Genomic DNA, 12,489 nt, shown 5'->3' on the forward strand with positions numbered 1-12,489 from the left:
GAGCTGTAGCTTCACTGCCTTGAGGGACCCCAAAGCCCAGTTGGTGTGGCTGGAGTAAACTGGCAGCTTCTAGGCGAATGTTTCTTACTGCTGCTTTGGCCACGAGACGGCGAAGAGTGTTTCCAACCGCAATGGGTCTGATTCCCCCATCCTTCTTCTTCAACGCACACAGTGAGGCTCCGAAAAAGAAAGGTTTAACTTCTTCTGGGATTCGCCCAGCCATATTATCATGTATCTCTATCTTTCCGATCCAGCGAGTAATATTTAAAATTTTAGGCGTAAAACGTCTCACCACTAGCCCCAATCTTACCAATAGCACCACCCCTCCTACTCCACCTCACCACACCACTACCACACCTTACCAGCAGCACCAAGAGGAGCAGAAGCAGCAACAGGAAGAACAGTAATAGTGGTGATGACTAGGTAGTGGGGACATCACTACCCCCACCTCTCTCTCTCTCTCTCTCTCTCTCTCTCTCTCTCTCTCACTCACGGAAACATGCTCTTATAACCAACCCTTACCAGCACCTCCACCACCTCCAACCACTTCACCTGCACGCACCCACCTCACCTACACACACTTCCCTAAAAAACACTCAAAGACATATGCACCCCCCTACACACGCACATTAATACAACTAACAGCACCACTACTGAAAACACTACCAACCATACCACCACCGAGAAGACACAAGTGAAGTGCGAACTTGAAGCAACGATTCACTCAGTGTAAGTCAATGACACGATAAAGCTCTACACTGAACGAAACAAGACATGATAAAGCTCTACACTGAACAAAACATGACATGATAAAGCTCTACACTGAACAAAACAAGACATGATAAAGCTCTACACTGAACAAAACATGACATGATAAAGCTCTACACTGAACAAAACATGACATGATAAAGCTCTACACTGAACAAAACAGGACATGATAAAGCTCTACACTGAACAAAAGGACATGATAAAGCTCTACATTGAACAAAACATGACAGGATAAAGCTCTACATTGAGCAAAACGAGACTTGACAGAAGCTCTACAATGAGCGAAATGACTTGATTGTTCTACACTGAGTAAACCATGATTTGACAAGTTTACACTGAGTGGAACATGACCAAACAGAAGGTCTACAGTGTGCAGAACATGACTTAATAAAGTTCCAAGCAGAAGGAAACATAATGCTCTAAACTGAGTGAAACATGAAAAAGCTCTATAGAGTGAAACATGATAAAGCTCTACAAAGAGCGAAACGTTGTCCCAACAGAATTTTGACTCACGAAATCGTAGTAACACAATTACAACAAATCATGAAACGGGTGAGACTTGAACCCATGGCGAGTGAGTGCCAGAACTTGGAGACCATGGTTCAAGCTCCTGGCCCCTCCCACTGATTTAATAGATGTTTCTTTTTTACCTCTATATTTTCTTCGTTAGTATTCATAGAACGCTTTCACCACCACCACCACCACCACCATCATCCCCAACAACACCACCATCATCCCCAACACCACCAACATCCTCATTACTAACAACCACTGTCACCAATACCACCACTAACAACCAGCACCACCAACAACAATGCCACCAACAGCAATACCACCAACACTACCACCATCAATTACACCAACAACACTACCACCAACGGCAATACCACCAACACTACGACCAACAGCACTACCACCAACAGCACCAACTATAGAACTACCAACAACTATCACCAACAGCTTTACCAACAACTATCACCAACAGCACCATCACTAACAACCAGCACCACCAACAGCAATGCCACCAACAGAACCACCACTAACAACCAGCACCACCAACAGCAATGCCACCAACAGAACCACCACTAACAACCAACACCCTCAACAACAGCCATCACTAACAGCGCCACTAATAACAGCACCACCAACAACAGCCACCAGCACCACCAACAGCCACCACTAACAACCAGCACCACCAACAACAGCCACTATCACCACCACTAATAACCAGCATCACCAACAACACCCACCAGTACCACCACTAACAACCAACAACAACAGCCCCATCACTAACAACCATTTGTCACCACCACCATCCCCACCAGCACCACCAACAACATCATCACTAACAACCACTGTCACCAACACCACCACTAACAACCAGCACCATCAACAACACTACCACCAACAACACTACCACCAACAGCAATACCACCAATAACACTCCCACCAACTGCAATACCACCAACACTACAACCAACAGCACCAACTAGTACCGCCAAGAGCACTACCAACAGCTTTACCAACAACTACAATCACCAACAGCACCACCACTAACAACCAGCACCACCAATAGCAATACCACCAACAGCACCACTAACAACCAGCATCAGCAACAACACTACTACCAACAGCCACTATCACCACCCGCCATCACCACCAATAACAACCACCACCATCAACAACAGCCACCAGCACCACCACTAACAACCAATAACAACATCCTCATCACTAACACCACTGTCACCAACACCACCACTAACAACCAGCACCATCAACAACATTATCACTAACACTACTACCAACAGCAATACCACTAATAACACTACCACCAACGGCAACACCACCAACACTACAACTAACAGCACTACCACCAACAACATCAACTATAGAACTACCAACAACTAGTACCGCCAAGAGCACTACCAACAGCTTTACCAACAACTACAATCACCAACAGCACCACTACCAACCAGCACCACCAATAGCAATATCACCAACAGCACCACTATCAACCAGCATCAGCAACAACACTACTACCAACAGCCACTATCACCACCCGCCATCACCGCCACTAACAACCAGCACCGTCAACAACAGCCATCACTAACAGTGCCACTAATAACAGCATCACCAACAACAGCCACCAGCACCACCAACAGCCATCAATAACAACCAGCACCGCCAACAACAGCCACCAGCACCACCAACAACAACCACCAGTATCACCACCACTAACAACCAGCACCACAGTATGCACGTCACCTCTCACTAATAAATCGAGAGAGCAGCCATAATGGTTACACGCCTGTCCGTGGGGTTATAATATAATGGCGCTGTTAAAGATGTCGCTGAGTGGTCAACACTAAGCATCATCATAAACACTAGGTGGTAGCGCTACAAGGAGTCACATCACAAACCAGACATAAACATCAGCTGGCGGAGGTTCCATAAGAAGTCACAATACAGCTAAGAGATAAGCAGCGCGTTCGTCTTAAGACTGGAACAAGTGGTCAGTCAACTGGATGAAGGAGGCGACAAGAGTCTCTGATCCACAGGTAAGAGCTACACTAGGGGGGTCACAATAGAGCCTAGTGTGTTGAAGACTGATCTCCCACCTTGTACTCTGCTGTACACTTACTCCTAGTGTGTTGAAGACTGGTCTCCCACCTTGTACTCTGCTGTACACTTACACTCAATGTGTTGAAGATTTTCTCTCGCACAGAGTGCAATTCATCTCTCACACTCTTTTTATCACATATATTATTTTGATTTATTTACTGGTTGTGTTTATTAAAAAAAGAATTAACGTGGGGATGTATTTACACCTCTACTGGTAGTTGTCAGTATACATTTACGCTTCTTGGTAGTTCAGCATATAGTTACACTGGTGGTAGATGTCAGTATATATTTACACCTCTACTAGCAGTTATTTACACCTCTACTAGCAGTTATTTACACCTCTACTAGCAGTTATTTACACCTCTACTAGCAGTTATTTACATCTCTTCTGACAGTTATTTACATCTCTACTAGCAGTTATTTACATCTCTTCTAGCAGCTATTTACATCTCTACTAACAGTTATTTACATCTCTACTGACAGTTATTTACATCTCTGTTCTCAGTTATTTACACCTCTACTCTCAGCTATTTATACCTCTACTGGCAGTTATTTACACCTCTACTGGCAGTTATTTACATCTCTACTCTCAGTTATTTACATTTCTACTTAGAAGAGTGAAAGAAACCGCCAAGTTCTTTTAACCATTAAAGTGGCATTAAAACTTGGTAACGCAGGTCACAGTGAGGGGCCCATGCTAACCTTAACAGTGAGTAAAGAGATGCACCTAGTTACACGAATCTTGTCAGGCCGTCACAGTAACTAGTTTTAAGACATGCTTGCCATGGGTACCAACCCCACTACGGTCAGTGTGTAGATCTCCGCCTTCATACTACCGTCTAACCTAACATTCTACACACTACCACACTACTTCCCTACTGCTTGCTCCAACATTTTGACAACATGCACTCCAACATTTACCCACCCACCCAGTGAAAATACTTATCCAGTTTTCTCTTGAAGACTTCTACACTTGTCCTAGCAGTGTTCCTGATATCCTCTGGTAAGATGTTGAATAATCTGAGGCCATGAATGTTGATACAGTGTTCCATTATTGTGCCCAGCGCACCCCTGCTTTTCATATAGGGTGTGAGTTGGACCTGCCTAATTTGACACAAGTGCGTCTCTATAATCATACATTTATTGGGAATACCAAACATGTCTCTGTAATTCCTGGAGGAACGTGAGAAGGATATGCCATAATTTACATTTGGAAAATACTCAGTGAACTGGTTCAAAATCTGCTCACTGAAATAACCCCCTTACACGAGACGGTAGACAGTGCAAAATACTAACTAGACCACACGACACCCTGCACGACACTCACTCCACGAAGTGAATAGCAACCTGCACCATTTGTTGCACCCACAACTTATCAGCACCCACACCTCCCTTACCACCCACTCTTCTGTCAACACCCGCACCTCCGTCAGCACCCGCACCTCCGTTAGCACCCATACCTTAGCCAGCACCCGCACCTCCGTCAGCACTCACATCTCCGTTAGCACCCACACCTTCGTCAGCACTCGCACCTCCGTCAGCACCCGCACCTCTGTCAGCACCCACACCTCCGTGACACTACAGTTAGTAGCTTTCTTCACACCACCAGGAAACAGTATTACAAAACCACAGAGACGTGGCGATAGATTACCTCATCTTAAATCTAAGAAAATCACTAGGCTGCTTGTGAGAAGCTGCTAGTCTCAGCCACTCTGCTTGTTGGCTTTCTCCACACTCTTGCTCTTGTGAGAATAAAACACACATGCACACTCAAAACATTTATCGAAGGAGACGTATCCATTCCGACTTTTTTTTAATCCCATCCTTCAGTCCTCAGCAATGAAAAAGTCAAAAGTGGCGAAACGTCTCCTCCAATAAATGTCTTGACTGAAAGTGTTATTCCCACATTGTGTCGATATTAACATACCTGTACTTGTACAAACACTCTTGCTCTTTTAAACGAATCAGCCTTAAACACACACACACACACGCACACACACACACACACACACACACACACACACACACACACACACACACACACACACACACACACACACAAAACCATATTTTCAAACCCGTATAAAAAACTGTTAGTCTCTTGCAAGAAACATTTAATATTATACCCGCAAAACAAGAATTAACAAGAATTAACTTTCTAATATCACTCTTTTATAAGAATTACTACAGGAAGAAAGGTAATCGAAGCTTGACCAGTTTTTACAGGAGTGGTTCCATAAGGAAGAATGGCCGGGGGTGATAGAGTCAAACAACTCTCGAAACCGGTCACAGATTTGTCTAGTATGGCATGGTGCAGGAAGGATGAAGCACGGGTTGGAAGAGCGATGAGACACTTTTACCTTTGATGTACTTTTAAAGAATATTGAGAGTTCCACTACTTTCGGAGCCCGTCCATAGGCCAGGCTCGTCTGGTGCTTACCTGGTCAACCAGGCTGTTGCTGCTGGAGGCCCGCTGCCCCACATATCCATCACAGCCTGGATGATCTGGCACCTGGTGAAGATACTTGTCCAATTTCCTCTTGAAGGCTTCTACACTTGTTCCAGCCATGTTTTTCATATCTTCTGGTAAGATGTTGAATAGTCTGGGACACTGGATGTTGATACAGTGTTCCCTTATTGTTCCCACAGAACCCCTGCTCCTCACTGGGTTTATTTTGCACTTCCTCCCATATCTCTCACTCCAGTATGTTGTTATGGCAGTGTGCAGATTTGGGACAAGGCCCTCGAGTACTTTCCAGGTATTTTTTTTTTTTTAACAAGTCGGCCGTCTCCCACCGAGGCAGGGTGACCCAAAAAGAAAGAAAATCCCCAAAAAGAAAATACTTTCATCATTCAACTTTTTCACCTCACTCACACATAATCACTGTTTTTGCAGAGGTGCTCAGAACACAACAGCTTAGAAGCATATACGTATAAAGATACACAACATATCCCTCCAAACTGTCAACATCAGGTATATATTAACATTTATCTCTCTCTCCTCCGCTCCAATGAGTACATGTTCAAGACTTGAAGGTGTTCCCAGTAATTTAGGTGCTTTACTGGTTCATTGTGAGCCGTAAACGATCTCTGTATTTGTTCCAGCCTTGATATTTCTCCTGCTTTGAATGGGGCCGTCAGCACTTAGCAATATTTTAAATGAGGGAGCACTAGCGATTTCAAGAGTGTCACCATCGGCATTATTTCCCTTGTTTTGAAAGTTCTCAATCCCCACCCCGTCATCTTCCTGGCTCTCGTGATCTTTGTCTTATTATGTTCTTTAATAGAAAGGTCAGCTGACATAATTATTCCCAGTTTTTTTACGTGTTCCTTTTGTTCTATTTGGTGACCCTCTTTAGTTTTATATATAGTGTTCTTTTTGAGTTCTTCATTCTTTCCATACCTAAGCAGTTGGAACTTGTCACGATTGAACGTCAAGTTATTCTCCACTGCCCACTGGAAAACCCTGTTTATGTCTAGGCAAATGATGATACAAAAGTGTGACAGGTGTTTTTTATCTATGTCTGCTATGAGGATGAGAAACAGCAGAGGTGCCAGGACAGTACCTTGGGGAACTGAGCTTTATACCTTGCTGATGCTGGATCTTGTTCTGTTTACTACTATCTGTGTTCTGTGTGTTAGGAACCCAAAAATCTACCTGCCTACCTTCCCCGTAATGTCCATGGCCCTCATTTTCTGCGCTACCACTCCATAATCGTATTTGTCAAACGCTTTTGCAAAATCTGTGTAAATCACATCTGCGTTTTGGTCGTCTACCAACGCCTCCGTAAGGCGTAGTGTACTACTTGACACGCAGGCTGGAAGCACAATGAGACACAGGGAGTAGAGTAGCCAGTGGCGCACAGTAGCCAGGGGTCCCATCATTACTCACCAAGATCACACCTTGCACCCAAGTTCTCCCTTCCAAACACGGTTCCAACCTACCCATTACCATCTTGATAATTTGTAGAGCCAGAGTGATGGAGGATAAGGCTCTCTTGAAGGGACAGGTGGAGGGTGTGAAGGAGGACGTTCCTTCTCTCAGGGCGGGACATTAATTGGTAACTGGCGGCCCTAACTGATGGCCCAGTCTAGTGGTTTGTGACCAACAACCTCACACTTGCCACATTCTCATGTGTCAGTAGACAACGCCGTCTGTAGCAGCACACGCCAGTGGTTGCCTCCTGCCGCGCCTCCGTCACAGGGCCAATGGCACCTCCGAAAATGTCATTATATGATAGTGCTCAGTGTTAGCAGGAGGTTTCTATGAGGAATGTCATAAGAAGCTTACTCATCCACACCCGCCTCCGACCTCACCAAAACCATGTTTCCCCCCGTCAACGCCAGTCCTACACCCGCACATGCCCTCGAAGTTTTCTCACACACCTGCTACACCTTCACCTGCCCCACCACCAAACTCCTCTCACCTGTCTCTCACACTAACAATTTCCTCATCTGTTCCTCATTCATACTTCAACGCGCAAAATCTTTCACAACCCAAAACTCCTGCACTACACATTTCTCGCTCACATTCTAACATGTTTACCACCTTACACGCATCTTAAACAATTCCAACATCTACACAAGTGTTATGGAATGGCAAGAGTGTAGAAAAAGTATTTATTGGGACTGTTTCGCTCTGTAGTGAGGTTTATAAAGCCATGACTTAGCATAAGAGCGAAATGTTGTTTTTAAATAAAAGCCTAAAGGATTTGCATATAAATAAGTTTAAAATGAAACGCTAAACATCGCCCTCAAGAAAAATATTTCCAAAGCACATTATACATCTGTAATACTCCTATAACATTTGCAACATCCCTATAACATTTGCAACACCCCTACACCACTTCTACTTACCACTACAAACACCACTTCAACCAACTGCCACTACCACCAACCTGCCAATTCAACTTACCACTAACCTGCCACTACAAACACAACTTCAACTTACCACTAACCTGCCACTACAAACACAACTTCAACTTATTAACAAGACAAAAACACCAGTTTGGTTGCTTTAACAAATATGTCTGTTATTAACTACAGCATTTATTCCCAGTTAGATCTCATGATGCAATGATGATACTTAGAGAGAGAGAGAGAGAGAGAGAGAGAGAGAGAGAGAGAGAGAGAGAGAGAGAGAGAGAGAGATTACGATGCATTATTTTTATATTTTCAAGGTAGTAGAGAAATAGCATGAGGTTGATGCTAAGTGGTATTAAGAGAGTGCCCGCCAGGCCACTACCTGGTAGATGTTGGTCAAGGTAGATAAAGAGGCACTGTTAGGAGATGTCTTGTATCTCTCACCCACGCCTCTCTCTCACACACACACACACGCACACACACACACACACACACACACACACACACACACACACACACACACACACACACACACACACACATACACACACACACACACGCGCGCGAGACACACTTTCTTCCTGTCCGGTTAAGTCCGGCCAAATCTTACCTGTTTTACAAAAGCACGCACATAAAAAAAGCGTTACACAGAGGGAATAGGTCAAGCAGGCGGGCGGGCGGACTGAAGGCCCCCATACTGACCTTTATGAACATTAAGTGCTAAGTAGTAGTAACACCAAGGTAGAGTATCCCTCACCATCATCATCCCACCCATGGATACGCCGCCGCAGCCGCCGTCGCCGCCACGGTCTGCTCCTCCTGCTACTGCTGCTGCCACCGCCGCCACCACCACCCTCGCTCATCTAACAATCTTGTTCTCCTCACTAGTGTTCGTATAATTTTATTTCTACAGAAATACAAGTAATGGGGAATTATGGAGTTTGGATGGCCATCTGAACTGTAATACCGACGCGCCTCTGGCAAGCTTGTGAAGGAGTGATAATAAAAGTGTTTCTTCTTTTTCAAATCACTTTATATATATATATATATATATATATATATATATATATATATATATATATATATATATATATATATATATATATATATATATATACATTCATAGACTCTGCAATATAACCAGAGTGATTTAAATTCTAAGTACTTTCATGATCTCTGACAGTCGCACGGAATAATAAAACAGTGCCTTATATGCAGCAGATGTGCAACACACATATACACCTCACATATCGACGTCTGATGGACCATATTCAGAGGTATCTCACATATAAACCTACATCAAGATTACAGAGATGGTACCTCACTCATGGACCTGAGTTAAATAGTAACTCAAAAGTACTTCTGGTCAAATGTGACATATCAGTTCAAGTGATCTGTTTTATCAGCATAGCAGACAATTCTCAAAAATTATATTATGAATGAATCTAGTTTATAAAGTCCAAGACTTATATTATGAATGAATCTAGTTTATAAAGTCCTAGACTTATATTATGAATGAATCTAGTTTGTAAAGTCCTGGGCTTATATTATGCATGTAACTGGCTTGTTAAGTCCTGGACTTATATTCACCATGCGCCTACTATAGTGCATTCAGTGTTAATGCAATATTTGTGTCTTAAAACAGTCTTACTAGTGATACCACTTCTTTAGAAGCCTGGACACTCTTACAGTGTGGAAAATCATCATGGGACACTTTTACAGAGTGGAAAAACCATCATGAGACCCTCTTACAGTGTGAAAGATCATCACGTGACTCTCTTACTGTGTGGAAGATCATCATGTGACCATCAGTCACTAGATAATGACTCTACTTCATGACTGACTCGCCATATTTACAGGTGTCAGGAGAATATAATTGGTCAATACGTATTCAGCCTTTCATTTCTTTTTTCTAAAATATATTTATATGTGAGGCTCGGTCATGGCATGGGCCGCGAGGGCACTGACCCTCGGAATGCCGTCCAGGTATACTCCAGGTAAATAATTTTTTTTATTAGTTTCATTCTTAAATACAATTATATAAATAATTTATTGTTACCTAAATATTGATATACAGACTCATTTTCACTATTTTTATTGCTATTAATATAGATACTGATTTCGAAACATTTTATTTAACTACTAGCCTTGTCTCTATTTACGGAGTTACATGTAATTATTGATTATTTTTCATTAGAGTGAAAGGGCGACTCCTTGAATATTTATAGATTAGAAACTTTCGTTGCCTGTACATCTGGAGACCCCTGTCTCCTTAGAAAAGTTTATGGTGGGTCACCACAGTGGCCGGGCTGAGGGCATAGCCCTGGAAACAGAAGATGGTTATGTCACAGGTATAGAGCCCTCATGGTAGTACAGCGGCAAAGTATGCCGACAGCATGTAAATAAGACACAGTACAGGTTATGGCATTTTACTGTGAAGACGTTTCACCCACCCGAGATTTACGAATTCATAAATTGACGAAGAGTCCCTGGTGGACGAAACGTCTGCATAATAAAATGCCGTAACATGGACTCTGTGACCTATTTTGAAAGATGCGTCTTGAAGGGCTGGAGATAAAGGTATCGGCTACACAGTGACTGTGAAGTTCATGTTCATGTAGGTTTGTCAGGACGGATCCTGGCCCGGGTCTTCTCCATGTGGTAACCCGGCAGTAGCTCCCGAAGGAGTTTCAGATTTTGTACAAGTGATGTACCGTTTGCAGCCCTATAGCCGAGGCACAATGTAAAATGGAAACAACCAACCACATTAAAGATTTGGGAATAACTATGTTAGCTGACCTTTCGTTCAAAGAACATAAAAAGACAAAGGTCATGACAGCCAGGTGGATGACGGGGTGGGTATTGAGAACCTTCAAAACAAAGGAAATAATGTCAATGGTGAGGGTGCTAGTGCTCCCTCATTTGGAATATTGCTTAGTGTTGACGGCCCCGTTCTGGGCAGGAGAAATATCAGAGCTGGAACAAATACAGAGATCGTTTACGGCCTTCGTAGAGCCGGTAAAGCTAAATTTAAACTACTGAGAACGCCTTAGTCTTGAATATGTACTTACTGGAGTGGAGGGAAGATACATAATAATATATACCTGGAGAGTACTCAAGGGCCTGCTCTCAAATCTGCACACTGCCATAACAACATACTGAAGTGAGAGATATGGGAGTAAGTGCAAATTAAGCCCAGTGAGAAGAAGGGGTGTGGTGGGTGCAATAAGGAAAAACTGTATCAACATTCATGGTCCCAGATTATTCAACATCTTACCAGAAGACATCAGAAACACTGCTAGAACAAGTGTAGAAGTCACTGGACAAATATCTTCACTAGATGCCAGATCAACCAGGATGTGATGGATATGTGGGGCAGCGGGCCTCCAGCAGCAACAGCCTGGCTGACCAGGCTAGCAACAGACGAGCCTGGGCGGTGGCTGGGCTCCGGGGGAGTAGAAAGACTCGGAACTCATCAAAGGTATATCAGAGGTAACCATGAAAGAGGTCTACTCCAAAATCACAGGATACCCATTTTCCACTTCTACAGCATCACCTTCGTTCTTCACCGACACTATAATATACCCGCAGGTATCATACTAAAAAAATCAAATAACAATTTAATGATTAACTTACACGTTATCTGGGATGTAAAACTGGAAAGACCCTCGTGGATATACATGATTAAGGAATATCCGGAGCGACCTGTGAAGGTAAGACCCCCAGACAACCTGCCAAGTAAGCTGCACTTGTTAGAGAGCAAAAAGTGCAAAAGACAACATCTGACAAATATACTTACACAAAAGCAGTCTCCAGTACTCGTAGATTTTGATGAGAACGAGACTCCAAGCTTACCTGCAACAAAAATAATACATGTTACTACATCACTAGATACAGAAGCACAACGAACACTACAAGCAATGCAAGATAAAAACACTGTGAATACTCACAAATTATAACAAAATGAAACACTTTAATGTACAGAAACTTTATAGTTAACTACGTTTCCCTCACGTAAAAGCTTCAAGTCACTGTTAACTACGTTTCGCTCACGTAAAAGCTTCAAGTCACTGTTAACTACGTTTCCTTCACGTAAAAGCTTCAAGTCACTGTTAACTACGTTTCCTTCACGTAAAAGCTTCTGTATCCTGTTCTTTGGTGAAAGGAGTGCAACCCGGTGTTGTGTTGCTTCTTTAACCCTTCCACTTCAATGTTCGATGTGTTGTGCATTCAGAG

This window comes from Cherax quadricarinatus, chromosome 22, assembly GCF_038502225.1.
Source record: "Cherax quadricarinatus isolate ZL_2023a chromosome 22, ASM3850222v1, whole genome shotgun sequence".
Lineage (NCBI taxonomy): Eukaryota > Metazoa > Arthropoda > Malacostraca > Decapoda > Parastacidae > Cherax > Cherax quadricarinatus.